Source organism: Equus caballus, chromosome 1, assembly GCF_041296265.1.
Source record: "Equus caballus isolate H_3958 breed thoroughbred chromosome 1, TB-T2T, whole genome shotgun sequence".
NCBI lineage: Eukaryota > Metazoa > Chordata > Mammalia > Perissodactyla > Equidae > Equus > Equus caballus.
Genome location: NC_091684.1, coordinates 80,558,513 through 80,583,460, shown reverse-complemented (window position 1 = coordinate 80,583,460; position 24,948 = coordinate 80,558,513). Strand labels below are relative to the sequence as shown.

The following is a 24,948-nucleotide window of genomic DNA, read 5'->3' as shown; positions in this document are numbered from 1 at the left end:
AGCCGCACGATATGAAAGCTCAAGCCAAGGAGCCAGGAAGGGCTGGCCGCTGAGGACGGAAATGTCCTCTCGGGGGACTCGTCCACTCCCTCTGGCAGACAGAGGCCAGGAGGGGGGCAGGACAGAGTGAGGCACCTGAGTGAGGGGACACCAAAACCCTGGGCCAGCGCAGCAAGATTCCTAATCCTTCCATCCAGTCTGTTCAGAATCAAAACGGATGCAAGGGATCCACGAGGAGCCAGACACCGACCTTTCAAACGAAGGCAGGACCCCCCCCCCCCCCAAAAGACAAAAGCGAAGACGGAGACGGAGTTGCATCCCAGCCGGGGAGCGGGGGGAGGCGCTTGAAACTTAGACACTTGGGGAAGGGGACGTCTTTAAGGAAAGACAACACAAAAGGACCCGTACCAACTCCGGTGCGGAAACGAGGGTTTCTCGCGAACGACGGTATCAAGGACAGCCAGGTACCGACTTGGAGAAGCTGACACACGGCGCAGGCATCAGAAAATCCAGAAGCCGTCCCGCTTGGGATGGATGGCCAGGCCCGGAAGGCTCCTCTCGAGCCCAGTGGGCCCCGTCCTTCTGTAGGTGCTGTTTGGAGAGGCCTGACCCGGGGTCTTTCCTAGATGGGCTCTGGAAGACGGAGGGGCTGCTGGCAGCTTGCTGAAGCTGTCCGGGCCTCCGCAGCCCGGAGCGGGATCCGTTCCATCGCACACCACGACTCGACCAACTGCTTGGGTGCCGCGCCGGCCGAGTGGACCGCTAGGGTCTCTCAGGAGCCTGGCGGGTGGGAAGAGGCCGCCGAGGACAGAGGGAGCCCGCCGGACGAGGGCGGCGTCGGGGGCACGGCCACGCGGGGCCGGCCCCGGTTGGCCCTGGGTTCCCGTGGGGCCGCGAGGTGGAAGGGCTGGGCGGCGGCGGCGGCGGCGGCGGCGGCGGTGGCCGCGGCCGCGGGGCACTCGCGCGGCTGGACAGCGGTGGGGGCGTGGCGGGGCAATGGGGCGACCGGTGAGGAGGGAGGAGGGGCGGGAGGAGCGTGGAGGGAGCGGCGCTGGGGCCGGGGGGCGGGGGGGGGGGGGGCGCAAAAGGAGAGGGAGGCGGCGGGAGGCAAAAGCCTACAGCACCCGGTATTCCCAGGCGGTCTCCCATCCAAGTACTAACCAGGCCCGACCCTGCTTAGCTTCCGAGATCAGACGAGATCGGGCGCGTTCAGGGTGGTATGGCCGTAGACGCTGGCGGCTGCCGCCGGCGCCCCTAAGAAGCCTCGCGCGCGCGCGCGCTGTCGCCTGGCCCCTGTGACGCGCCGTCGCCTGGCGTCTGTGACGCGCGCGCCCGAGCCCCTGTGACGCGCACCGGCCGCCCGCGTCCCCTGCGCCCCGCGCTCCGCCGCCTGCCGCCTGCCTGCCACTGCCTCCCGCCGCCGCCGCCGCCGCCGCCGCCGCCGCCGCCGCGGCCAGCCAAACCCTGCCCTGCCCTGCCCTGCCCTGCCCTGCCCTGCCCTGCCGCCCGCCCAGGGCGCGGGAGGCCTCGGGCACCCCGGGGACTGTGGGCGGGCGGGGCGCAAGTCTAGGCGCTCTCCCAAGCCGGCCCCGGACGCTCCAGGCCTCCTGTCCGCCCGCATCCCGGCGACGGGTCGCAGGACATCCGGCTGCTCTGCTCGGGGACAGGTGGCCCGGGGCGTCGGGCGCGTCGGCGCGTCGGCGCGTCGGCGCGTCGGGGCCCCGGGCCCGCGAGGCCCCTCCGGCCCGAGGCGCCTCCCAACGAACCCGGGCCCAACAACCCCCGGCGGCCGCCGCTCCGGCCCGGCCCCAACTTGCCCAAATCCAGCTGGAGCCACCGGCGCGACCAGAGGGCATCACCGGAAAGCCCTCCGGGGCGGGCGGCGGGGCGCGGGGAGACCAGGGCGGGCCACCCTTCCCCGCCCCGCCCCGCGCCCCGCCCACGGGACCCGGACCGCGCCCTCAACCCCAGGCCCCGCGGCCACCCTGGACAGCTCCTGACTGACCGACCTGAGAGACACAGAGACAGAGACAGAGACAGAGGCAGAGACAGAGAGATTGAGAGGATCCGAGACACGGACCCAGACAGACACCCCCCGGGACAGACACACAGACGCTCACGCTGACACAGAGAGGCCCTGCCCAAGAGGCAGCTTCCCCACAGGAGGGCGGTGGTGCTTGAGCTGGGCCCGGGCAAGGAGGCGGGGGCCCTGGGGCTGGCGATCACCCCTGGGGCCCTGGGACGTGCAGACAGGGTCTCAGGAGTGCAGCGCTCCTGGGATCCCTGTCCCGCGACCCGGACGCCCAGGAGCCACGGACAGGCAGCCGGGCTCGGGCTCGCTCTCGCTCTCGCTCTCGCTCTCGCTCTCGCTCTGTGTGTGCGCGTTTTTGTGTGCGCGTGCGTGTTTGTGTGTTTCTTTCCTTCTCTCTTCGCCTCTTCGTTCTGGCTCTTTTCCTCTTTCTGCGGGGCGCCCCCGGACTTCCTGAGTTGACAGAACGAGCAGCCAGAAAAGTCAGGACACGGAGAACTTCGCCCGAGAAACCAACGCAATCTACCAGACGTACAGAACCCCCTCCCCGACGACCACAGCGTCCACAGTCTGCTCGAGCGCAGGTAGGGACATTACCCAGGGTCTCCCACAGGTTAGCTCACCCGTTAAGTCTCCTTAGTTTTACCAAGATGGCTAGCACGCCGAGGATGGACGGATGAGCGCCACGGTGTGATTACGGGGAGGGAAACGCACGTCGGAACACCCGTTGGTGCCTCCCGACGTCACCGGTATCCCCGTCCCGAGACCTCTGGGCTTCAGGGTTCTGGGCCGCAGCCCTCTCCCGTCGTCCACCCGGGATCCAGTGCACGATGTCTGCACTGCCCATCTCAAGAGTTTGGGCCCTGTGGGCGTTCTTGGATCCCGTTGGAAAGGGGACCTCGGGACGCGAGGGAGAGGAAAGGGCCGGGGGGCCGGGGTGGGGGGCGGGGGGCGGGCTGGGGGAAAGAGAGCGACGCCATCAACGCATGTCTGACCAGGACCTCGGCTGTGCCAGGCTCTCCATTTCCCACGGCACCGCGTCCCGTCGTCGGGGACGCCGCCTCTCGTCGGGACGTGTTGGTCTGCCGTCGGTCCTCCCGTCCCAGGCACGAGGCGGCGAACTCCCCCAAAGGCAGAGATTTTGGCACCTGCGTCCTCGGCTGCTGGGTCCGGCCCCAAGCAGGCACGCGGCCCGCAGGTGCCGGGCGAATGTCGGCGGAAAGCACTATGCTCACAGGGAAGGACGGCAGACGATGAGCGCGCACCAACCAGTGCCGCGCTCCGTGCTGAGCGGTGTGCTCCGTGCTCCCGCTTCCGCGCTCGCAACAACGCCACCGACGAGGCACTAACAGGACCCCCTTTCCAACCAGATGAGGCAACTGCCGCTCAGGGAGGGCGAGTCCCTCGCAGGAACGGCGGCCCTTGCTGCCGAGCCTTCGTTTGAGACCAAGCCTCCGGGCCCGCACTCCGGGAAACTTACGGAGACACAGCCCCAGTTCTCCCAGCAGAACACGCTCATCGGAGGTCAGATTGGGGGAGCCGTCGGAACCAGAACCACCCAGGGCGCTACCCTGCAGGGAGCGACGCGCGGCCCGCCCCGCCCCGCCACCCCGCCATCCCGGGCAAGCAGGAAGCAGGCCACAGGTGCCCTGGGTCTGCTCTGGCAGGGAAAGTGGGGCCCACGGGAAAAGGGAAACACGAGGATATTCGCTCCCAGGATGATTGCTGAACGGTGAGAGGATGGAGGTTGAGGTCCTCTCTTCCTGCTCTGCCCGCATGTCCCAGCTTCTCCACAGCGAGCAACTATTGCTTTCTGTCTGCGGTGGGGAAGAGACGGCTTACCTTGATGAATTCCCCCCTTGAAAATGTAAAAGTCCGTGCGATCTGAGGCAAGTCTCCCCTCTCCTCCTCCCTGTCATCCCCGCTCTCCTCCCCTGGAGCAAACTCCCCTCCCGCTTTCCCGGATCCCCTTTCCGCGATAGTCTGCGCGGACACAGGCAGGGGAAGAGCAGACTTTCAAAGCTGCCCGAGCCGCACGATATGAAAGCTCAAGCCAAGGAGCCAGGAAGGGCTGGCCGCTGAGGACGGAAATGTCCTCTCGGGGGACTCGTCCACTCCCTCTGGCAGACAGAGGCCAGGAGGGGGGCAGGACAGAGTGAGGCACCTGAGTGAGGGGACACCAAAACCCTGGGCCAGCGCAGCAAGATTCCTAATCCTTCCATCCAGTCTGTTCAGAATCAAAACGGATGCAAGGGATCCACGAGGAGCCAGACACCGACCTTTCAAACGAAGGCAGGACCCCCCCCCCCCCAAAAGACAAAAGCGAAGACGGAGACGGAGTTGCATCCCAGCCGGGGAGCGGGGGGAGGCGCTTGAAACTTAGACACTTGGGGAAGGGGACGTCTTTAAGGAAAGACAACACAAAAGGACCCGTACCAACTCCGGTGCGGAAACGAGGGTTTCTCGCGAACGACGGTATCAAGGACAGCCAGGTACCGACTTGGAGAAGCTGACACACGGCGCAGGCATCAGAAAATCCAGAAGCCGTCCCGCTTGGGATGGATGGCCAGGCCCGGAAGGCTCCTCTCGAGCCCAGTGGGCCCCGTCCTTCTGTAGGTGCTGTTTGGAGAGGCCTGACCCGGGGTCTTTCCTAGATGGGCTCTGGAAGACGGAGGGGCTGCTGGCAGCTTGCTGAAGCTGTCCGGGCCTCCGCAGCCCGGAGCGGGATCCGTTCCATCGCACACCACGACTCGACCAACTGCTTGGGTGCCGCGCCGGCCGAGTGGACCGCTAGGGTCTCTCAGGAGCCTGGCGGGTGGGAAGAGGCCGCCGAGGACAGAGGGAGCCCGCCGGACGAGGGCGGCGTCGGGGGCACGGCCACGCGGGGCCGGCCCCGGTTGGCCCTGGGTTCCCGTGGGGCCGCGAGGTGGAAGGGCTGGGCGGCGGCGGCGGCGGCGGCGGCGGCGGTGGCCGCGGCCGCGGGGCACTCGCGCGGCTGGACAGCGGTGGGGGCGTGGCGGGGCGATGGGGCGACCGGTGAGGAGGGAGGAGGGGCGGGAGGAGCGTGGAGGGAGCGGCGCTGGGGCCGGGGGGCGGGGGGGGGGGCGCAAAAGGAGAGGGAGGCGGCGGGAGGCAAAAGCCTACAGCACCCGGTATTCCCAGGCGGTCTCCCATCCAAGTACTAACCAGGCCCGACCCTGCTTAGCTTCCGAGATCAGACGAGATCGGGCGCGTTCAGGGTGGTATGGCCGTAGACGCTGGCGGCTGCCGCCGGCGCCCCTAAGAAGCCTCGCGCGCGCGCGCGCTGTCGCCTGGCCCCTGTGACGCGCCGTCGCCTGGCGTCTGTGACGCGCGCGCCCGAGCCCCTGTGACGCGCACCGGCCGCCCGCGTCCCCTGCGCCCCGCGCTCCGCCGCCTGCCGCCTGCCTGCCACTGCCTCCCGCCGCCGCCGCCGCCGCCGCCGCCGCCGCCGCCGCGGCCAGCCAAACCCTGCCCTGCCCTGCCCTGCCCTGCCCTGCCCTGCCCTGCCGCCCGCCCAGGGCGCGGGAGGCCTCGGGCACCCCGGGGACTGTGGGCGGGCGGGGCGCAAGTCTAGGCGCTCTCCCAAGCCGGCCCCGGACGCTCCAGGCCTCCTGTCCGCCCGCATCCCGGCGACGGGTCGCAGGACATCCGGCTGCTCTGCTCGGGGACAGGTGGCCCGGGGCGTCGGGCGCGTCGGCGCGTCGGCGCGTCGGCGCGTCGGGGCCCCGGGCCGGCGAGGCCCCTCCGGCCCGAGGCGCCTCCCAACGAACCCGGGCCCAACAACCCCCGGCGGCCGCCGCTCCGGCCCGGCCCCAACTTGCCCAAATCCAGCTGGAGCCACCGGCGCGACCAGAGGGCATCACCGGAAAGCCCTCCGGGGCGGGCGGCGGGGCGCGGGGAGACCAGGGCGGGCCACCCTTCCCCGCCCCGCCCCGCGCCCCGCCCACGGGACCCGGACCGCGCCCTCAACCCCAGGCCCCGCGGCCACCCTGGACAGCTCCTGACTGACCGACCTGAGAGACACAGAGACAGAGACAGAGACAGAGGCAGAGACAGAGAGATTGAGAGGATCCGAGACACGGACCCAGACAGACACCCCCCGGGACAGACACACAGACGCTCACGCTGACACAGAGAGGCCCTGCCCAAGAGGCAGCTTCCCCACAGGAGGGCGGTGGTGCTTGAGCTGGGCCCGGGCAAGGAGGCGGGGGCCCTGGGGCTGGCGATCACCCCTGGGGCCCTGGGACGTGCAGACAGGGTCTCAGGAGTGCAGCGCTCCTGGGATCCCTGTCCCGCGACCCGGACGCCCAGGAGCCACGGACAGGCAGCCGGGCTCGGGCTCGCTCTCGCTCTCGCTCTCGCTCTCGCTCTCGCTCTGTGTGTGCGCGTTTTTGTGTGCGCGTGCGTGTTTGTGTGTTTCTTTCCTTCTCTCTTCGCCTCTTCGTTCTGGCTCTTTTCCTCTTTCTGCGGGGCGCCCCCGGACTTCCTGAGTTGACAGAACGAGCAGCCAGAAAAGTCAGGACACGGAGAACTTCGCCCGAGAAACCAACGCAATCTACCAGACGTACAGAACCCCCTCCCCGACGACCACAGCGTCCACAGTCTGCTCGAGCGCAGGTAGGGACATTACCCAGGGTCTCCCACAGGTTAGCTCACCCGTTAAGTCTCCTTAGTTTTACCAAGATGGCTAGCACGCCGAGGATGGACGGATGAGCGCCACGGTGTGATTACGGGGAGGGAAACGCACGTCCGAACACCCGTTGGTGCCTCCCGACGTCACCGGTATCCCCGTCCCGAGACCTCTGGGCTTCAGGGTTCTGGGCCGCAGCCCTCTCCCGTCGTCCACCCGGGATCCAGTGCACGATGTCTGCACTGCCCATCTCAAGAGTTTGGGCCCTGTGGGCGTTCTTGGATCCCGTTGGAAAGGGGACCTCGGGACGCGAGGGAGAGGAAAGGGCCGGGGGGCCGGGGTGGGGGGCGGGGGGCGGGCTGGGGGAAAGAGAGCGACGCCATCAACGCATGTCTGACCAGGACCTCGGCTGTGCCAGGCTCTCCATTTCCCACGGCACCGCGTCCCGTCGTCGGGGACGCCGCCTCTCGTCGGGACGTGTTGGTCTGCCGTCGGTCCTCCCGTCCCAGGCACGAGGCGGCGAACTCCCCCAAAGGCAGAGATTTTGGCACCTGCGTCCTCGGCTGCTGGGTCCGGCCCCAAGCAGGCACGCGGCCCGCAGGTGCCGGGCGAATGTCGGCGGAAAGCACTATGCTCACAGGGAAGGACGGCAGACGATGAGCGCGCACCAACCAGTGCCGCGCTCCGTGCTGAGCGGTGTGCTCCGTGCTCCCGCTTCCGCGCTCGCAACAACGCCACCGACGAGGCACTAACAGGACCCCCTTTCCAACCAGATGAGGCAACTGCCGCTCAGGGAGGGCGAGTCCCTCGCAGGAACGGCGGCCCTTGCTGCCGAGCCTTCGTTTGAGACCAAGCCTCCGGGCCCGCACTCCGGGAAACTTACGGAGACACAGCCCCAGTTCTCCCAGCAGAACACGCTCATCGGAGGTCAGATTGGGGGAGCCGTCGGAACCAGAACCACCCAGGGCGCTACCCTGCAGGGAGCGACGCGCGGCCCGCCCCGCCCCGCCACCCCGCCATCCCGGGCAAGCAGGAAGCAGGCCACAGGTGCCCTGGGTCTGCTCTGGCAGGGAAAGTGGGGCCCACGGGAAAAGGGAAACACGAGGATATTCGCTCCCAGGATGATTGCTGAACGGTGAGAGGATGGAGGTTGAGGTCCTCTCTTCCTGCTCTGCCCGCATGTCCCAGCTTCTCCACAGCGAGCAACTATTGCTTTCTGTCTGCGGTGGGGAAGAGACGGCTTACCTTGATGAATTCCCCCCTTGAAAATGTAAAAGTCCGTGCGATCTGAGGCAAGTCTCCCCTCTCCTCCTCCCTGTCATCCCCGCTCTCCTCCCCTGGAGCAAACTCCCCTCCCGCTTTCCCGGATCCCCTTTCCGCGATAGTCTGCGCGGACACAGGCAGGGGAAGAGCAGACTTTCAAAGCTGCCCGAGCCGCACGATATGAAAGCTCAAGCCAAGGAGCCAGGAAGGGCTGGCCGCTGAGGACGGAAATGTCCTCTCGGGGGACTCGTCCACTCCCTCTGGCAGACAGAGGCCAGGAGGGGGGCAGGACAGAGTGAGGCACCTGAGTGAGGGGACACCAAAACCCTGGGCCAGCGCAGCAAGATTCCTAATCCTTCCATCCAGTCTGTTCAGAATCAAAACGGATGCAAGGGATCCACGAGGAGCCAGACACCGACCTTTCAAACGAAGGCAGGACCCCCCCCCCCCCCAAAAGACAAAAGCGAAGACGGAGACGGAGTTGCATCCCAGCCGGGGAGCGGGGGGAGGCGCTTGAAACTTAGACACTTGGGGAAGGGGACGTCTTTAAGGAAAGACAACACAAAAGGACCCGTACCAACTCCGGTGCGGAAACGAGGGTTTCTCGCGAACGACGGTATCAAGGACAGCCAGGTACCGACTTGGAGAAGCTGACACACGGCGCAGGCATCAGAAAATCCAGAAGCCGTCCCGCTTGGGATGGATGGCCAGGCCCGGAAGGCTCCTCTCGAGCCCAGTGGGCCCCGTCCTTCTGTAGGTGCTGTTTGGAGAGGCCTGACCCGGGGTCTTTCCTAGATGGGCTCTGGAAGACGGAGGGGCTGCTGGCAGCTTGCTGAAGCTGTCCGGGCCTCCGCAGCCCGGAGCGGGATCCGTTCCATCGCACACCACGACTCGACCAACTGCTTGGGTGCCGCGCCGGCCGAGTGGACCGCTAGGGTCTCTCAGGAGCCTGGCGGGTGGGAAGAGGCCGCCGAGGACAGAGGGAGCCCGCCGGACGAGGGCGGCGTCGGGGGCACGGCCACGCGGGGCCGGCCCCGGTTGGCCCTGGGTTCCCGTGGGGCCGCGAGGTGGAAGGGCTGGGCGGCGGCGGCGGCGGCGGCGGCGGCGGTGGCCGCGGCCGCGGGGCACTCGCGCGGCTGGACAGCGGTGGGGGCGTGGCGGGGCGATGGGGCGACCGGTGAGGAGGGAGGAGGGGCGGGAGGAGCGTGGAGGGAGCGGCGCTGGGGCCGGGGGGCGGGGGGGGGGGCGCAAAAGGAGAGGGAGGCGGCGGGAGGCAAAAGCCTACAGCACCCGGTATTCCCAGGCGGTCTCCCATCCAAGTACTAACCAGGCCCGACCCTGCTTAGCTTCCGAGATCAGACGAGATCGGGCGCGTTCAGGGTGGTATGGCCGTAGACGCTGGCGGCTGCCGCCGGCGCCCCTAAGAAGCCTCGCGCGCGCGCGCGCTGTCGCCTGGCCCCTGTGACGCGCCGTCGCCTGGCGTCTGTGACGCGCGCGCCCGAGCCCCTGTGACGCGCACCGGCCGCCCGCGTCCCCTGCGCCCCGCGCTCCGCCGCCTGCCGCCTGCCTGCCACTGCCTCCCGCCGCCGCCGCCGCCGCCGCCGCCGCCGCCGCCGCGGCCAGCCAAACCCTGCCCTGCCCTGCCCTGCCCTGCCCTGCCCTGCCCTGCCGCCCGCCCAGGGCGCGGGAGGCCTCGGGCACCCCGGGGACTGTGGGCGGGCGGGGCGCAAGTCTAGGCGCTCTCCCAAGCCGGCCCCGGACGCTCCAGGCCTCCTGTCCGCCCGCATCCCGGCGACGGGTCGCAGGACATCCGGCTGCTCTGCTCGGGGACAGGTGGCCCGGGGCGTCGGGCGCGTCGGCGCGTCGGCGCGTCGGCGCGTCGGGGCCCCGGGCCCGCGAGGCCCCTCCGGCCCGAGGCGCCTCCCAACGAACCCGGGCCCAACAACCCCCGGCGGCCGCCGCTCCGGCCCGGCCCCAACTTGCCCAAATCCAGCTGGAGCCACCGGCGCGACCAGAGGGCATCACCGGAAAGCCCTCCGGGGCGGGCGGCGGGGCGCGGGGAGACCAGGGCGGGCCACCCTTCCCCGCCCCGCCCCGCGCCCCGCCCACGGGACCCGGACCGCGCCCTCAACCCCAGGCCCCGCGGCCACCCTGGACAGCTCCTGACTGACCGACCTGAGAGACACAGAGACAGAGACAGAGACAGAGGCAGAGACAGAGAGATTGAGAGGATCCGAGACACGGACCCAGACAGACACCCCCCGGGACAGACACACAGACGCTCACGCTGACACAGAGAGGCCCTGCCCAAGAGGCAGCTTCCCCACAGGAGGGCGGTGGTGCTTGAGCTGGGCCCGGGCAAGGAGGCGGGGGCCCTGGGGCTGGCGATCACCCCTGGGGCCCTGGGACGTGCAGACAGGGTCTCAGGAGTGCAGCGCTCCTGGGATCCCTGTCCCGCGACCCGGACGCCCAGGAGCCACGGACAGGCAGCCGGGCTCGGGCTCGCTCTCGCTCTCGCTCTCGCTCTCGCTCTCGCTCTGTGTGTGCGCGTTTTTGTGTGCGCGTGCGTGTTTGTGTGTTTCTTTCCTTCTCTCTTCGCCTCTTCGTTCTGGCTCTTTTCCTCTTTCTGCGGGGCGCCCCCGGACTTCCTGAGTTGACAGAACGAGCAGCCAGAAAAGTCAGGACACGGAGAACTTCGCCCGAGAAACCAACGCAATCTACCAGACGTACAGAACCCCCTCCCCGACGACCACAGCGTCCACAGTCTGCTCGAGCGCAGGTAGGGACATTACCCAGGGTCTCCCACAGGTTAGCTCACCCGTTAAGTCTCCTTAGTTTTACCAAGATGGCTAGCACGCCGAGGATGGACGGATGAGCGCCACGGTGTGATTACGGGGAGGGAAACGCACGTCCGAACACCCGTTGGTGCCTCCCGACGTCACCGGTATCCCCGTCCCGAGACCTCTGGGCTTCAGGGTTCTGGGCCGCAGCCCTCTCCCGTCGTCCACCCGGGATCCAGTGCACGATGTCTGCACTGCCCATCTCAAGAGTTTGGGCCCTGTGGGCGTTCTTGGATCCCGTTGGAAAGGGGACCTCGGGACGCGAGGGAGAGGAAAGGGCCGGGGGGCCGGGGTGGGGGGCGGGGGGCGGGCTGGGGGAAAGAGAGCGACGCCATCAACGCATGTCTGACCAGGACCTCGGCTGTGCCAGGCTCTCCATTTCCCACGGCACCGCGTCCCGTCGTCGGGGACGCCGCCTCTCGTCGGGACGTGTTGGTCTGCCGTCGGTCCTCCCGTCCCAGGCACGAGGCGGCGAACTCCCCCAAAGGCAGAGATTTTGGCACCTGCGTCCTCGGCTGCTGGGTCCGGCCCCAAGCAGGCACGCGGCCCGCAGGTGCCGGGCGAATGTCGGCGGAAAGCACTATGCTCACAGGGAAGGACGGCAGACGATGAGCGCGCACCAACCAGTGCCGCGCTCCGTGCTGAGCGGTGTGCTCCGTGCTCCCGCTTCCGCGCTCGCAACAACGCCACCGACGAGGCACTAACAGGACCCCCTTTCCAACCAGATGAGGCAACTGCCGCTCAGGGAGGGCGAGTCCCTCGCAGGAACGGCGGCCCTTGCTGCCGAGCCTTCGTTTGAGACCAAGCCTCCGGGCCCGCACTCCGGGAAACTTACGGAGACACAGCCCCAGTTCTCCCAGCAGAACACGCTCATCGGAGGTCAGATTGGGGGAGCCGTCGGAACCAGAACCACCCAGGGCGCTACCCTGCAGGGAGCGACGCGCGGCCCGCCCCGCCCCGCCACCCCGCCATCCCGGGCAAGCAGGAAGCAGGCCACAGGTGCCCTGGGTCTGCTCTGGCAGGGAAAGTGGGGCCCACGGGAAAAGGGAAACACGAGGATATTCGCTCCCAGGATGATTGCTGAACGGTGAGAGGATGGAGGTTGAGGTCCTCTCTTCCTGCTCTGCCCGCATGTCCCAGCTTCTCCACAGCGAGCAACTATTGCTTTCTGTCTGCGGTGGGGAAGAGACGGCTTACCTTGATGAATTCCCCCCTTGAAAATGTAAAAGTCCGTGCGATCTGAGGCAAGTCTCCCCTCTCCTCCTCCCTGTCATCCCCGCTCTCCTCCCCTGGAGCAAACTCCCCTCCCGCTTTCCCGGATCCCCTTTCCGCGATAGTCTGCGCGGACACAGGCAGGGGAAGAGCAGACTTTCAAAGCTGCCCGAGCCGCACGATATGAAAGCTCAAGCCAAGGAGCCAGGAAGGGCTGGCCGCTGAGGACGGAAATGTCCTCTCGGGGGACTCGTCCACTCCCTCTGGCAGACAGAGGCCAGGAGGGGGGCAGGACAGAGTGAGGCACCTGAGTGAGGGGACACCAAAACCCTGGGCCAGCGCAGCAAGATTCCTAATCCTTCCATCCAGTCTGTTCAGAATCAAAACGGATGCAAGGGATCCACGAGGAGCCAGACACCGACCTTTCAAACGAAGGCAGGACCCCCCCCCCCCCCAAAAGACAAAAGCGAAGACGGAGACGGAGTTGCATCCCAGCCGGGGAGCGGGGGGAGGCGCTTGAAACTTAGACACTTGGGGAAGGGGACGTCTTTAAGGAAAGACAACACAAAAGGACCCGTACCAACTCCGGTGCGGAAACGAGGGTTTCTCGCGAACGACGGTATCAAGGACAGCCAGGTACCGACTTGGAGAAGCTGACACACGGCGCAGGCATCAGAAAATCCAGAAGCCGTCCCGCTTGGGATGGATGGCCAGGCCCGGAAGGCTCCTCTCGAGCCCAGTGGGCCCCGTCCTTCTGTAGGTGCTGTTTGGAGAGGCCTGACCCGGGGTCTTTCCTAGATGGGCTCTGGAAGACGGAGGGGCTGCTGGCAGCTTGCTGAAGCTGTCCGGGCCTCCGCAGCCCGGAGCGGGATCCGTTCCATCGCACACCACGACTCGACCAACTGCTTGGGTGCCGCGCCGGCCGAGTGGACCGCTAGGGTCTCTCAGGAGCCTGGCGGGTGGGAAGAGGCCGCCGAGGACAGAGGGAGCCCGCCGGACGAGGGCGGCGTCGGGGGCACGGCCACGCGGGGCCGGCCCCGGTTGGCCCTGGGTTCCCGTGGGGCCGCGAGGTGGAAGGGCTGGGCGGCGGCGGCGGCGGCGGCGGCGGCGGTGGCCGCGGCCGCGGGGCACTCGCGCGGCTGGACAGCGGTGGGGGCGTGGCGGGGCGATGGGGCGACCGGTGAGGAGGGAGGAGGGGCGGGAGGAGCGTGGAGGGAGCGGCGCTGGGGCCGGGGGGCGGGGGGGGGGGCGCAAAAGGAGAGGGAGGCGGCGGGAGGCAAAAGCCTACAGCACCCGGTATTCCCAGGCGGTCTCCCATCCAAGTACTAACCAGGCCCGACCCTGCTTAGCTTCCGAGATCAGACGAGATCGGGCGCGTTCAGGGTGGTATGGCCGTAGACGCTGGCGGCTGCCGCCGGCGCCCCTAAGAAGCCTCGCGCGCGCGCGCGCTGTCGCCTGGCCCCTGTGACGCGCCGTCGCCTGGCGTCTGTGACGCGCGCGCCCGAGCCCCTGTGACGCGCACCGGCCGCCCGCGTCCCCTGCGCCCCGCGCTCCGCCGCCTGCCGCCTGCCTGCCACTGCCTCCCGCCGCCGCCGCCGCCGCCGCCGCCGCCGCCGCCGCGGCCAGCCAAACCCTGCCCTGCCCTGCCCTGCCCTGCCCTGCCCTGCCCTGCCGCCCGCCCAGGGCGCGGGAGGCCTCGGGCACCCCGGGGACTGTGGGCGGGCGGGGCGCAAGTCTAGGCGCTCTCCCAAGCCGGCCCCGGACGCTCCAGGCCTCCTGTCCGCCCGCATCCCGGCGACGGGTCGCAGGACATCCGGCTGCTCTGCTCGGGGACAGGTGGCCCGGGGCGTCGGGCGCGTCGGCGCGTCGGCGCGTCGGCGCGTCGGGGCCCCGGGCCGGCGAGGCCCCTCCGGCCCGAGGCGCCTCCCAACGAACCCGGGCCCAACAACCCCCGGCGGCCGCCGCTCCGGCCCGGCCCCAACTTGCCCAAATCCAGCTGGAGCCACCGGCGCGACCAGAGGGCATCACCGGAAAGCCCTCCGGGGCGGGCGGCGGGGCGCGGGGAGACCAGGGCGGGCCACCCTTCCCCGCCCCGCCCCGCGCCCCGCCCACGGGACCCGGACCGCGCCCTCAACCCCAGGCCCCGCGGCCACCCTGGACAGCTCCTGACTGACCGACCTGAGAGACACAGAGACAGAGACAGAGACAGAGGCAGAGACAGAGAGATTGAGAGGATCCGAGACACGGACCCAGACAGACACCCCCCGGGACAGACACACAGACGCTCACGCTGACACAGAGAGGCCCTGCCCAAGAGGCAGCTTCCCCACAGGAGGGCGGTGGTGCTTGAGCTGGGCCCGGGCAAGGAGGCGGGGGCCCTGGGGCTGGCGATCACCCCTGGGGCCCTGGGACGTGCAGACAGGGTCTCAGGAGTGCAGCGCTCCTGGGATCCCTGTCCCGCGACCCGGACGCCCAGGAGCCACGGACAGGCAGCCGGGCTCGGGCTCGCTCTCGCTCTCGCTCTCGCTCTCGCTCTCGCTCTGTGTGTGCGCGTTTTTGTGTGCGCGTGCGTGTTTGTGTGTTTCTTTCCTTCTCTCTTCGCCTCTTCGTTCTGGCTCTTTTCCTCTTTCTGCGGGGCGCCCCCGGACTTCCTGAGTTGACAGAACGAGCAGCCAGAAAAGTCAGGACACGGAGAACTTCGCCCGAGAAACCAACGCAATCTACCAGACGTACAGAACCCCCTCCCCGACGACCACAGCGTCCACAGTCTGCTCGAGCGCAGGTAGGGACATTACCCAGGGTCTCCCACAGGTTAGCTCACCCGTTAAGTCTCCTTAGTTTTACCAAGATGGCTAGCACGCCGAGGATGGACGGATGAGCGCCACGGTGTGATTACGGGGAGGGAAACGCACGTCCGAACACCCGTTGGTGCCTCCCGACGTCACCGGTATCCCCGTCCCGAGACCTCTGGGCTTCAGGGTTCTGGGCCGCAGCCCTCTCCCGTCGTCCACCCGGGATCCAGTGCACGATGTCTGCACTGCCCATCTCAAGAGTTTGGGCCCTGTGGGCGTTCTTGGATCCCGTTGGAAAGGGGACCTCGGGACGCGAGGGAGAGGAAAGGGCCGGGGGGCCGGGGTGGGGGGCGGGGGGCGGGCTGGGGGAAAGAGAGCGACGCCATCAACGCATGTCTGACCAGGACCTCGGCTGTGCCAGGCTCTCCATTTCCCACGGCACCGCGTCCCGTCGTCGGGGACGCCGCCTCTCGTCGGGACGTGTTGGTCTGCCGTCGGTCCTCCCGTCCCAGGCACGAGGCGGCGAACTCCCCCAAAGGCAGAGATTTTGGCACCTGCGTCCTCGGCTGCTGGGTCCGGCCCCAAGCAGGCACGCGGCCCGCAGGTGCCGGGCGAATGTCGGCGGAAAGCACTATGCTCACAGGGAAGGACGGCAGACGATGAGCGCGCACCAACCAGTGCCGCGCTCCGTGCTGAGCGGTGTGCTCCGTGCTCCCGCTTCCGCGCTCGCAACAACGCCACCGACGAGGCACTAACAGGACCCCCTTTCCAACCAGATGAGGCAACTGCCGCTCAGGGAGGGCGAGTCCCTCGCAGGAACGGCGGCCCTTGCTGCCGAGCCTTCGTTTGAGACCAAGCCTCCGGGCCCGCACTCCGGGAAACTTACGGAGACACAGCCCCAGTTCTCCCAGCAGAACACGCTCATCGGAGGTCAGATTGGGGGAGCCGTCGGAACCAGAACCACCCAGGGCGCTACCCTGCAGGGAGCGACGCGCGGCCCGCCCCGCCCCGCCACCCCGCCATCCCGGGCAAGCAGGAAGCAGGCCACAGGTGCCCTGGGTCTGCTCTGGCAGGGAAAGTGGGGCCCACGGGAAAAGGGAAACACGAGGATATTCGCTCCCAGGATGATTGCTGAACGGTGAGAGGATGGAGGTTGAGGTCCTCTCTTCCTGCTCTGCCCGCATGTCCCAGCTTCTCCACAGCGAGCAACTATTGCTTTCTGTCTGCGGTGGGGAAGAGACGGCTTACCTTGATGAATTCCCCCCTTGAAAATGTAAAAGTCCGTGCGATCTGAGGCAAGTCTCCCCTCTCCTCCTCCCTGTCATCCCCGCTCTCCTCCCCTGGAGCAAACTCCCCTCCCGCTTTCCCGGATCCCCTTTCCGCGATAGTCTGCGCGGACACAGGCAGGGGAAGAGCAGACTTTCAAAGCTGCCCGAGCCGCACGATATGAAAGCTCAAGCCAAGGAGCCAGGAAGGGCTGGCCGCTGAGGACGGAAATGTCCTCTCGGGGGACTCGTCCACTCCCTCTGGCAGACAGAGGCCAGGAGGGGGGCAGGACAGAGTGAGGCACCTGAGTGAGGGGACACCAAAACCCTGGGCCAGCGCAGCAAGATTCCTAATCCTTCCATCCAGTCTGTTCAGAATCAAAACGGATGCAAGGGATCCACGAGGAGCCAGACACCGACCTTTCAAACGAAGGCAGGACCCCCCCCCCCCCCCAAAAGACAAAAGCGAAGACGGAGACGGAGTTGCATCCCAGCCGGGGAGCGGGGGGAGGCGCTTGAAACTTAGACACTTGGGGAAGGGGACGTCTTTAAGGAAAGACAACACAAAAGGACCCGTACCAACTCCGGTGCGGAAACGAGGGTTTCTCGCGAACGACGGTATCAAGGACAGCCAGGTACCGACTTGGAGAAGCTGACACACGGCGCAGGCATCAGAAAATCCAGAAGCCGTCCCGCTTGGGATGGATGGCCAGGCCCGGAAGGCTCCTCTCGAGCCCAGTGGGCCCCGTCCTTCTGTAGGTGCTGTTTGGAGAGGCCTGACCCGGGGTCTTTCCTAGATGGGCTCTGGAAGACGGAGGGGCTGCTGGCAGCTTGCTGAAGCTGTCCGGGCCTCCGCAGCCCGGAGCGGGATCCGTTCCATCGCACACCACGACTCGACCAACTGCTTGGGTGCCGCGCCGGCCGAGTGGACCGCTAGGGTCTCTCAGGAGCCTGGCGGGTGGGAAGAGGCCGCCGAGGACAGAGGGAGCCCGCCGGACGAGGGCGGCGTCGGGGGCACGGCCACGCGGGGCCGGCCCCGGTTGGCCCTGGGTTCCCGTGGGGCCGCGAGGTGGAAGGGCTGGGCGGCGGCGGCGGCGGCGGCGGCGGCGGTGGCCGCGGCCGCGGGGCACTCGCGCGGCTGGACAGCGGTGGGGGCGTGGCGGGGCGATGGGGCGACCGGTGAGGAGGGAGGAGGGGCGGGAGGAGCGTGGAGGGAGCGGCGCTGGGGCCGGGGGGCGGGGGGGGGGGGCGCAAAAGGAGAGGGAGGCGGCGGGAGGCAAAAGCCTACAGCACCCGGTATTCCCAGGCGGTCTCCCATCCAAGTACTAACCAGGCCCGACCCTGCTTAGCTTCCGAGATCAGACGAGATCGGGCGCGTTCAGGGTGGTATGGCCGTAGACGCTGGCGGCTGCCGCCGGCGCCCCTAAGAAGCCTCGCGCGCGCGCGCGCTGTCGCCTGGCCCCTGTGACGCGCCGTCGCCTGGCGTCTGTGACGCGCGCGCCCGAGCCCCTGTGACGCGCACCGGCCGCCCGCGTCCCCTGCGCCCCGCGCTCCGCCGCCTGCCGCCTGCCTGCCACTGCCTCCCGCCGCCGCCGCCGCCGCCGCCGCCGCCGCCGCCGCGGCCAGCCAAACCCTGCCCTGCCCTGCCCTGCCCTGCCCTGCCCTGCCCTGCCGCCCGCCCAGGGCGCGGGAGGCCTCGGGCACCCCGGGGACTGTGGGCGGGCGGGGCGCAAGTCTAGGCGCTCTCCCAAGCCGGCCCCGGACGCTCCAGGCCTCCTGTCCGCCCGCATCCCGGCGACGGGTCGCAGGACATCCGGCTGCTCTGCTCGGGGACAGGTGGCCCGGGGCGTCGGGCGCGTCGGCGCGTCGGCGCGTCGGCGCGTCGGGGCCCCGGGCCGGCGAGGCCCCTCCGGCCCGAGGCGCCTCCCAACGAACCCGGGCCCAACAACCCCCGGCGGCCGCCGCTCCGGCCCGGCCCCAACTTGCCCAAATCCAGCTGGAGCCACCGGCGCGACCAGAGGGCATCACCGGAAAGCCCTCCGGGGCGGGCGGCGGGGCGCGGGGAGACCAGGGCGGGCCACCCTTCCCCGCCCCGCCCCGCGCCCCGCCCACGGGACCCGGACCGCGCCCTCAACCCCAGGCCCCGCGGCCACCCTGGACAGCTCCTGACTGACCGACCTGAGAGACACAGAGACAGAGACAGAGACAGAGGCAGAGACAGAGAGATTGAGAGGATCCGAGACACGGACCCAGACAGACACCCCCCGGGACAGACACACAGACGCTCACGCTGACACAGAGAGGCCCTGCCCAAGAGGCAGCTTCCCCACAGGAGGGCGGTGGTGCTTGAGCTGGGCCCGGGCAAGGAGGCGGGGGCCCTGGGGCTGGCGATCACCCCTGGGGCCCTGGGACGTGCAGACAGGGTCTCAGGAGTGCAGCGCTCCTGGGATCCCTGTCCCGCGACCCGGACGCCCAGGAGCCACGGACAGGCAGCCGGGCTCGGGCTCGCTCTCGCTCTCGCTCTCGCTCTCGCTCTCGCTCTGTGTGTGCGCGTTTTTGTGTGCGCGTGCGTGTTTGTGTGTTTCTTTCCTTCTCTCTTCGCCTCTTCGTTCTGGCTCTTTTCCTCTTTCTGCGGGGCGCCCCCGGACTTCCTGAGTTGACAGAACGAGCAGCCAGAAAAGTCAGGACACGGAGAACTTCGCCCGAGAAACCAACGCAATCTACCAGACGTACAGAACCCCCTCCCCGACGACCACAGCGTCCACAGTCTGCTCGAGCGCAGGTAGGGACATTACCCAGGGTCTCCCACAGGTTAGCTCACCCGTTAAGTCTCCTTAGTTTTACCAAGATGGCTAGCACGCCGAGGATGGACGGATGAGCGCCACGGTGTGATTACGGGGAGGGAAACGCACGTCCGAACACCCGTTGGTGCCTCCCGACGTCACCGGTATCCCCGTCCCGAGACCTCTGGGCTTCAGGGTTCTGGGCCGCAGCCCTCTCCCGTCGTCCACCCGGGATCCAGTGCACGATGTCTGCACTGCCCATCTCAAGAGTTTGGGCCCTGTGGGCGTTCTTGGATCCCGTTGGAAAGGGGACCTCGGGACGCGAGGGAGAGGAAAGGGCCGGGGGGCCGGGGTGGGGGGCGGGGGGCGGGCTGGGGGAAAGAGAGCGACGCCATCAACGCATGTCTGACCAGGACCTCGGCTGTGCCAGGCTCTCCATTTCCCACGGCACCGCGTCCCGTCGTCGGGGACGCCGCCTCTCGTCGGGACGTGTTGGTCTGCCGTCGGTCCTCCCGTCCCAGGCACGAGGCGGCGAACTCCCCCAAAGGCAGAGATTTTGGCACCTGCGTCCTCGGCTGCTGGGTCCGGCCCCAAGCAGGCACGCGGCCCGCAGGTGCCGGGCGAATGTCGGCGGAAAGCACTATGCTCACAGGGAAGGACGGCAGACGATGAGCGCGCACCAACCAGTGCCGCGCTCCGTGCTGAGCGGTGTGCTCCGTGCTCCCGCTTCCGCGCTCGCAACAACGCCACCGACGAGGCACTAACAGGACCCCCTTTCCAACCAGATGAGGCAACTGCCGCTCAGGGAGGGCGAGTCCCTCGCAGGAACGGCGGCCCTTGCTGCCGAGCCTTCGTTTGAGACCAAGCCTCCGGGCCCGCACTCCGGGAAACTTACGGAGACACAGCCCCAGTTCTCCCAGCAGAACACGCTCATCGGAGGTCAGATTGGGGGAGCCGTCGGAACCAGAACCACCCAGGGCGCTACCCTGCAGGGAGCGACGCGCGGCCCGCCCCGCCCCGCCACCCCGCCATCCCGGGCAAGCAGGAAGCAGGCCACAGGTGCCCTGGGTCTGCTCTGGCAGGGAAAGTGGGGCCCACGGGAAAAGGGAAACACGAGGATATTCGCTCCCAGGATGATTGCTGAACGGTGAGAGGATGGAGGTTGAGGTCCTCTCTTCCTGCTCTGCCCGCATGTCCCAGCTTCTCCACAGCGAGCAACTATTGCTTTCTGTCTGCGGTGGGGAAGAGACGGCTTACCTTGATGAATTCCCCCCTTGAAAATGTAAAAGTCCGTGCGATCTGAGGCAAGTCTCCCCTCTCCTCCTCCCTGTCATCCCCGCTCTCCTCCCCTGGAGCAAACTCCCCTCCCGCTTTCCCGGATCCCCTTTCCGCGATAGTCTGCGCGGACACAGGCAGGGGAAGAGCAGACTTTCAAAGCTGCCCGAGCCGCACGATATGAAAGCTCAAGCCAAGGAGCCAGGAAGGGCTGGCCGCTGAGGACGGAAATGTCCTCTCGGGGGACTCGTCCACTCCCTCTGGCAGACAGAGGCCAGGAGGGGGGCAGGACAGAGTGAGGCACCTGAGTGAGGGGACACCAAAACCCTGGGCCAGCGCAGCAAGATTCCTAATCCTTCCATCCAGTCTGTTCAGAATCAAAACGGATGCAAGGGATCCACGAGGAGCCAGACACCGACCTTTCAAACGAAGGCAGGACCCCCCCCCCCCCAAAAGACAAAAGCGAAGACGGAGACGGAGTTGCATCCCAGCCGGGGAGCGGGGGGAGGCGCTTGAAACTTAGACACTTGGGGAAGGGGACGTCTTTAAGGAAAGACAACACAAAAGGACCCGTACCAACTCCGGTGCGGAAACGAGGGTTTCTCGCGAACGACGGTATCAAGGACAGCCAGGTACCGACTTGGAGAAGCTGACACACGGCGCAGGCATCAGAAAATCCAGAAGCCGTCCCGCTTGGGATGGATGGCCAGGCCCGGAAGGCTCCTCTCGAGCCCAGTGGGCCCCGTCCTTCTGTAGGTGCTGTTTGGAGAGGCCTGACCCGGGGTCTTTCCTAGATGGGCTCTGGAAGACGGAGGGGCTGCTGGCAGCTTGCTGAAGCTGTCCGGGCCTCCGCAGCCCGGAGCGGGATCCGTTCCATCGCACACCACGACTCGACCAACTGCTTGGGTGCCGCGCCGGCCGAGTGGACCGCTAGGGTCTCTCAGGAGCCTGGCGGGTGGGAAGAGGCCGCCGAGGACAGAGGGAGCCCGCCGGACGAGGGCGGCGTCGGGGGCACGGCCACGCGGGGCCGGCCCCGGTTGGCCCTGGGTTCCCGTGGGGCCGCGAGGTGGAAGGGCTGGGCGGCGGCGGCGGCGGCGGCGGCGGCGGTGGCCGCGGCCGCGGGGCACTCGCGCGGCTGGACAGCGGTGGGGGCGTGGCGGGGCGATGGGGCGACCGGTGAGGAGGGAGGAGGGGCGGGAGGAGCGTGGAGGGAGCGGCGCTGGGGCCGGGGGGCGGGGGGGGGGGCGCAAAAGGAGAGGGAGGCGGCGGGAGGCAAAAGCCTACAGCACCCGGTATTCCCAGGCGGTCTCCCATCCAAGTACTAACCAGGCCCGACCCTGCTTAGCTTCCGAGATCAGACGAGATCGGGCGCGTTCAGGGTGGTATGGCCGTAGACGCTGGCAGCTGCCGCCGGCGCCCCTAAGAAGCCTCGCGCGCGCGCGCGCTGTCGCCTGGCCCCTGTGACGCGCCGTCGCCTGGCGTCTGTGACGCGCGCGCCCGAGCCCCTGTGACGCGCACCGGCCGCCCGCGTCCCCTGCGCCCCGCGCTCCGCCGCCTGCCGCCTGCCTGCCACTGCCTCCCGCCGCCGCCGCCGCCGCCGCCGCCGCCGCCGCCGCGGCCAGCCAAACCCTGCCCTGCCCTGCCCTGCCCTGCCCTGCCCTGCCCTGCCGCCCGCCCAGGGCGCGGGAGGCCTCGGGCACCCCGGGGACTGTGGGCGGGCGGGGCGCAAGTCTAGGCGCTCTCCCAAGCCGGCCCCGGACGCTCCAGGCCTCCTGTCCGCCCGCATCCCGGCGACGGGTCGCAGGACATCCGGCTGCTCTGCTCGGGGACAGGTGGCCCGGGGCGTCGGGCGCGTCGGCGCGTCGGCGCGTCGGCGCGTCGGGGCCCCGGGCCGGCGAGGCCCCTCCGGCCCGAGGCGCCTCCCAACGAACCCGGGCCCAACAACCCCCGGCGGCCGCCGCTCCGGCCCGGCCCCAACTTGCCCAAATCCAGCTGGAGCCACCGGCGCGACCAGAGGGCATCACCGGAAAGCCCTCCGGGGCGGGCGGCGGGGCGCGGGGAGACCAGGGCGGGCCACCCTTCCCCGCCCCGCCCCGCGCCCCGCCCACGGGACCCGGACCGCGCCCTCAACCCCAGGCCCCGCGGCCACCCTGGACAGCTCCTGACTGACCGACCTGAGAGACACAGAGACAGAGACAGAGACAGAGGCAGAGACAGAGAGATTGAGAGGATCCGAGACACGGACCCAGACAGACACCCCCCGGGACAGACACACAGACGCTCACGCTGACACAGAGAGGCCCTGCCCAAGAGGCAGCTTCCCCACAGGAGGGCGGTGGTGCTTGAGCTGGGCCCGGGCAAGGAGGCGGGGGCCCTGGGGCTGGCGATCACCCCTGGGGCCCTGGGACGTGCAGACAGGGTCTCAGGAGTGCAGCGCTCCTGGGATCCCTGTCCCGCGACCCGGACGCCCAGGAGCCACGGACAGGCAGCCGGGCTCGGGCTCGCTCTCGCTCTCGCTCTCGCTCTCGCTCTCGCTCTGTGTGTGCGCGTTTTTGTGTGCGCGTGCGTGTTTGTGTGTTTCTTTCCTTCTCTCTTCGCCTCTTCGTTCTGGCTCTTTTCCTCTTTCTGCGGGGCGCCCCCGGACTTCCTGAGTTGACAGAACGAGCAGCCAGAAAAGTCAGGACACGGAGAACTTCGCCCGAGAAACCAACGCAATCTACCAGACGTACAGAACCCCCTCCCCGACGACCACAGCGTCCACAGTCTGCTCGAGCGCAGGTAGGGACATTACCCAGGGTCTCCCACAGGTTAGCTCACCCGTTAAGTCTCCTTAGTTTTACCAAGATGGCTAGCACGCCGAGGATGGACGGATGAGCGCCACGGTGTGATTACGGGGAGGGAAACGCACGTCCGAACACCCGTTGGTGCCTCCCGACGTCACCGGTATCCCCGTCCCGAGACCTCTGGGCTTCAGGGTTCTGGGCCGCAGCCCTCTCCCGTCGTCCACCCGGGATCCAGTGCACGATGTCTGCACTGCCCATCTCAAGAGTTTGGGCCCTGTGGGCGTTCTTGGATCCCGTTGGAAAGGGGACCTCGGGACGCGAGGGAGAGGAAAGGGCCGGGGGGCCGGGGTGGGGGGCGGGGGGCGGGCTGGGGGAAAGAGAGCGACGCCATCAACGCATGTCTGACCAGGACCTCGGCTGTGCCAGGCTCTCCATTTCCCACGGCACCGCGTCCCGTCGTCGGGGACGCCGCCTCTCGTCGGGACGTGTTGGTCTGCCGTCGGTCCTCCCGTCCCAGGCACGAGGCGGCGAACTCCCCCAAAGGCAGAGATTTTGGCACCTGCGTCCTCGGCTGCTGGGTCCGGCCCCAAGCAGGCACGCGGCCCGCAGGTGCCGGGCGAATGTCGGCGGAAAGCACTATGCTCACAGGGAAGGACGGCAGACGATGAGCGCGCACCAACCAGTGCCGCGCTCCGTGCTGAGCGGTGTGCTCCGTGCTCCCGCTTCCGCGCTCGCAACAACGCCACCGACGAGGCACTAACAGGACCCCCTTTCCAACCAGATGAGGCAACTGCCGCTCAGGGAGGGCGAGTCCCTCGCAGGAACGGCGGCCCTTGCTGCCGAGCCTTCGTTTGAGACCAAGCCTCCGGGCCCGCACTCCGGGAAACTTACGGAGACACAGCCCCAGTTCTCCCAGCAGAACACGCTCATCGGAGGTCAGATTGGGGGAGCCGTCGGAACCAGAACCACCCAGGGCGCTACCCTGCAGGGAGCGACGCGCGGCCCGCCCCGCCCCGCCACCCCGCCATCCCGGGCAAGCAGGAAGCAGGCCACAGGTGCCCTGGGTCTGCTCTGGCAGGGAAAGTGGGGCCCACGGGAAAAGGGAAACACGAGGATATTCGCTCCCAGGATGATTGCTGAACGGTGAGAGGATGGAGGTTGAGGTCCTCTCTTCCTGCTCTGCCCGCATGTCCCAGCTTCTCCACAGCGAGCAACTATTGCTTTCTGTCTGCGGTGGGGAAGAGACGGCTTACCTTGATGAATTCCCCCCTTGAAAATGTAAAAGTCCGTGCGATCTGAGGCAAGTCTCCCCTCTCCTCCTCCCTGTCATCCCCGCTCTCCTCCCCTGGAGCAAACTCCCCTCCCGCTTTCCCGGATCCCCTTTCCGCGATAGTCTGCGCGGACACAGGCAGGGGAAGAGCAGACTTTCAAAGCTGCCCGAGCCGCACGATATGAAAGCTCAAGCCAAGGAGCCAGGAAGGGCTGGCCGCTGAGGACGGAAATGTCCTCTCGGGGGACTCGTCCACTCCCTCTGGCAGACAGAGGCCAGGAGGGGGGCAGGACAGAGTGAGGCACCTGAGTGAGGGGACACCAAAACCCTGGGCCAGCGCAGCAAGATTCCTAATCCTTCCATCCAGTCTGTTCAGAATCAAAACGGATGCAAGGGATCCACGAGGAGCCAGACACCGACCTTTCAAACGAAGGCAGGACCCCCCCCCCCCCCAAAAGACAAAAGCGAAGACGGAGACGGAGTTGCATCCCAGCCGGGGAGCGGGGGGAGGCGCTTGAAACTTAGACACTTGGGGAAGGGGACGTCTTTAAGGAAAGACAACACAAAAGGACCCGTACCAACTCCGGTGCGGAAACGAGGGTTTCTCGCGAACGACGGTATCAAGGACAGCCAGGTACCGACTTGGAGAAGCTGACACACGGCGCAGGCATCAGAAAATCCAGAAGCCGTCCCGCTTGGGATGGATGGCCAGGCCCGGAAGGCTCCTCTCGAGCCCAGTGGGCCCCGTCCTTCTGTAGGTGCTGTTTGGAGAGGCCTGACCCGGG

At 68.1% G+C, this 24,948-nt stretch overlaps 6 non-coding genes across 6 annotated transcripts; all 6 read right to left on the bottom strand.

Moving 5' to 3' along the window:
- Nucleotides 1-1,112: 1,112 nt before the first annotated feature.
- Nucleotides 1,113-1,231, bottom strand: LOC138919514 (5S ribosomal RNA). The gene has a single exon (XR_011429727.1). It is a non-coding gene; the product is annotated as a 5S ribosomal RNA (ribosomal RNA).
- A 3,935-nt stretch (nucleotides 1,232-5,166) lies between these two features.
- On the bottom strand, nucleotides 5,167-5,285 carry LOC138919512 (5S ribosomal RNA). The gene has a single exon (XR_011429725.1). It is a non-coding gene; the product is annotated as a 5S ribosomal RNA (ribosomal RNA).
- A 3,936-nt stretch (nucleotides 5,286-9,221) lies between these two features.
- On the bottom strand, nucleotides 9,222-9,340 carry LOC138919511 (5S ribosomal RNA). Its single transcript, XR_011429724.1, has one exon. It is a non-coding gene; the product is annotated as a 5S ribosomal RNA (ribosomal RNA).
- Nucleotides 9,341-13,276: 3,936 nt separating this feature from the next.
- Nucleotides 13,277-13,395, bottom strand: LOC138919498 (5S ribosomal RNA). The gene has a single exon (XR_011429713.1). It is a non-coding gene; the product is annotated as a 5S ribosomal RNA (ribosomal RNA).
- Nucleotides 13,396-17,333: 3,938 nt separating this feature from the next.
- LOC138919489 (5S ribosomal RNA) lies at nucleotides 17,334-17,452 on the bottom strand. Its single transcript, XR_011429703.1, has one exon. It is a non-coding gene; the product is annotated as a 5S ribosomal RNA (ribosomal RNA).
- Nucleotides 17,453-21,387: 3,935 nt separating this feature from the next.
- On the bottom strand, nucleotides 21,388-21,506 carry LOC138919475 (5S ribosomal RNA). The gene has a single exon (XR_011429677.1). It is a non-coding gene; the product is annotated as a 5S ribosomal RNA (ribosomal RNA).
- Between the last annotated feature and the right edge of the window lie 3,442 nt (nucleotides 21,507-24,948).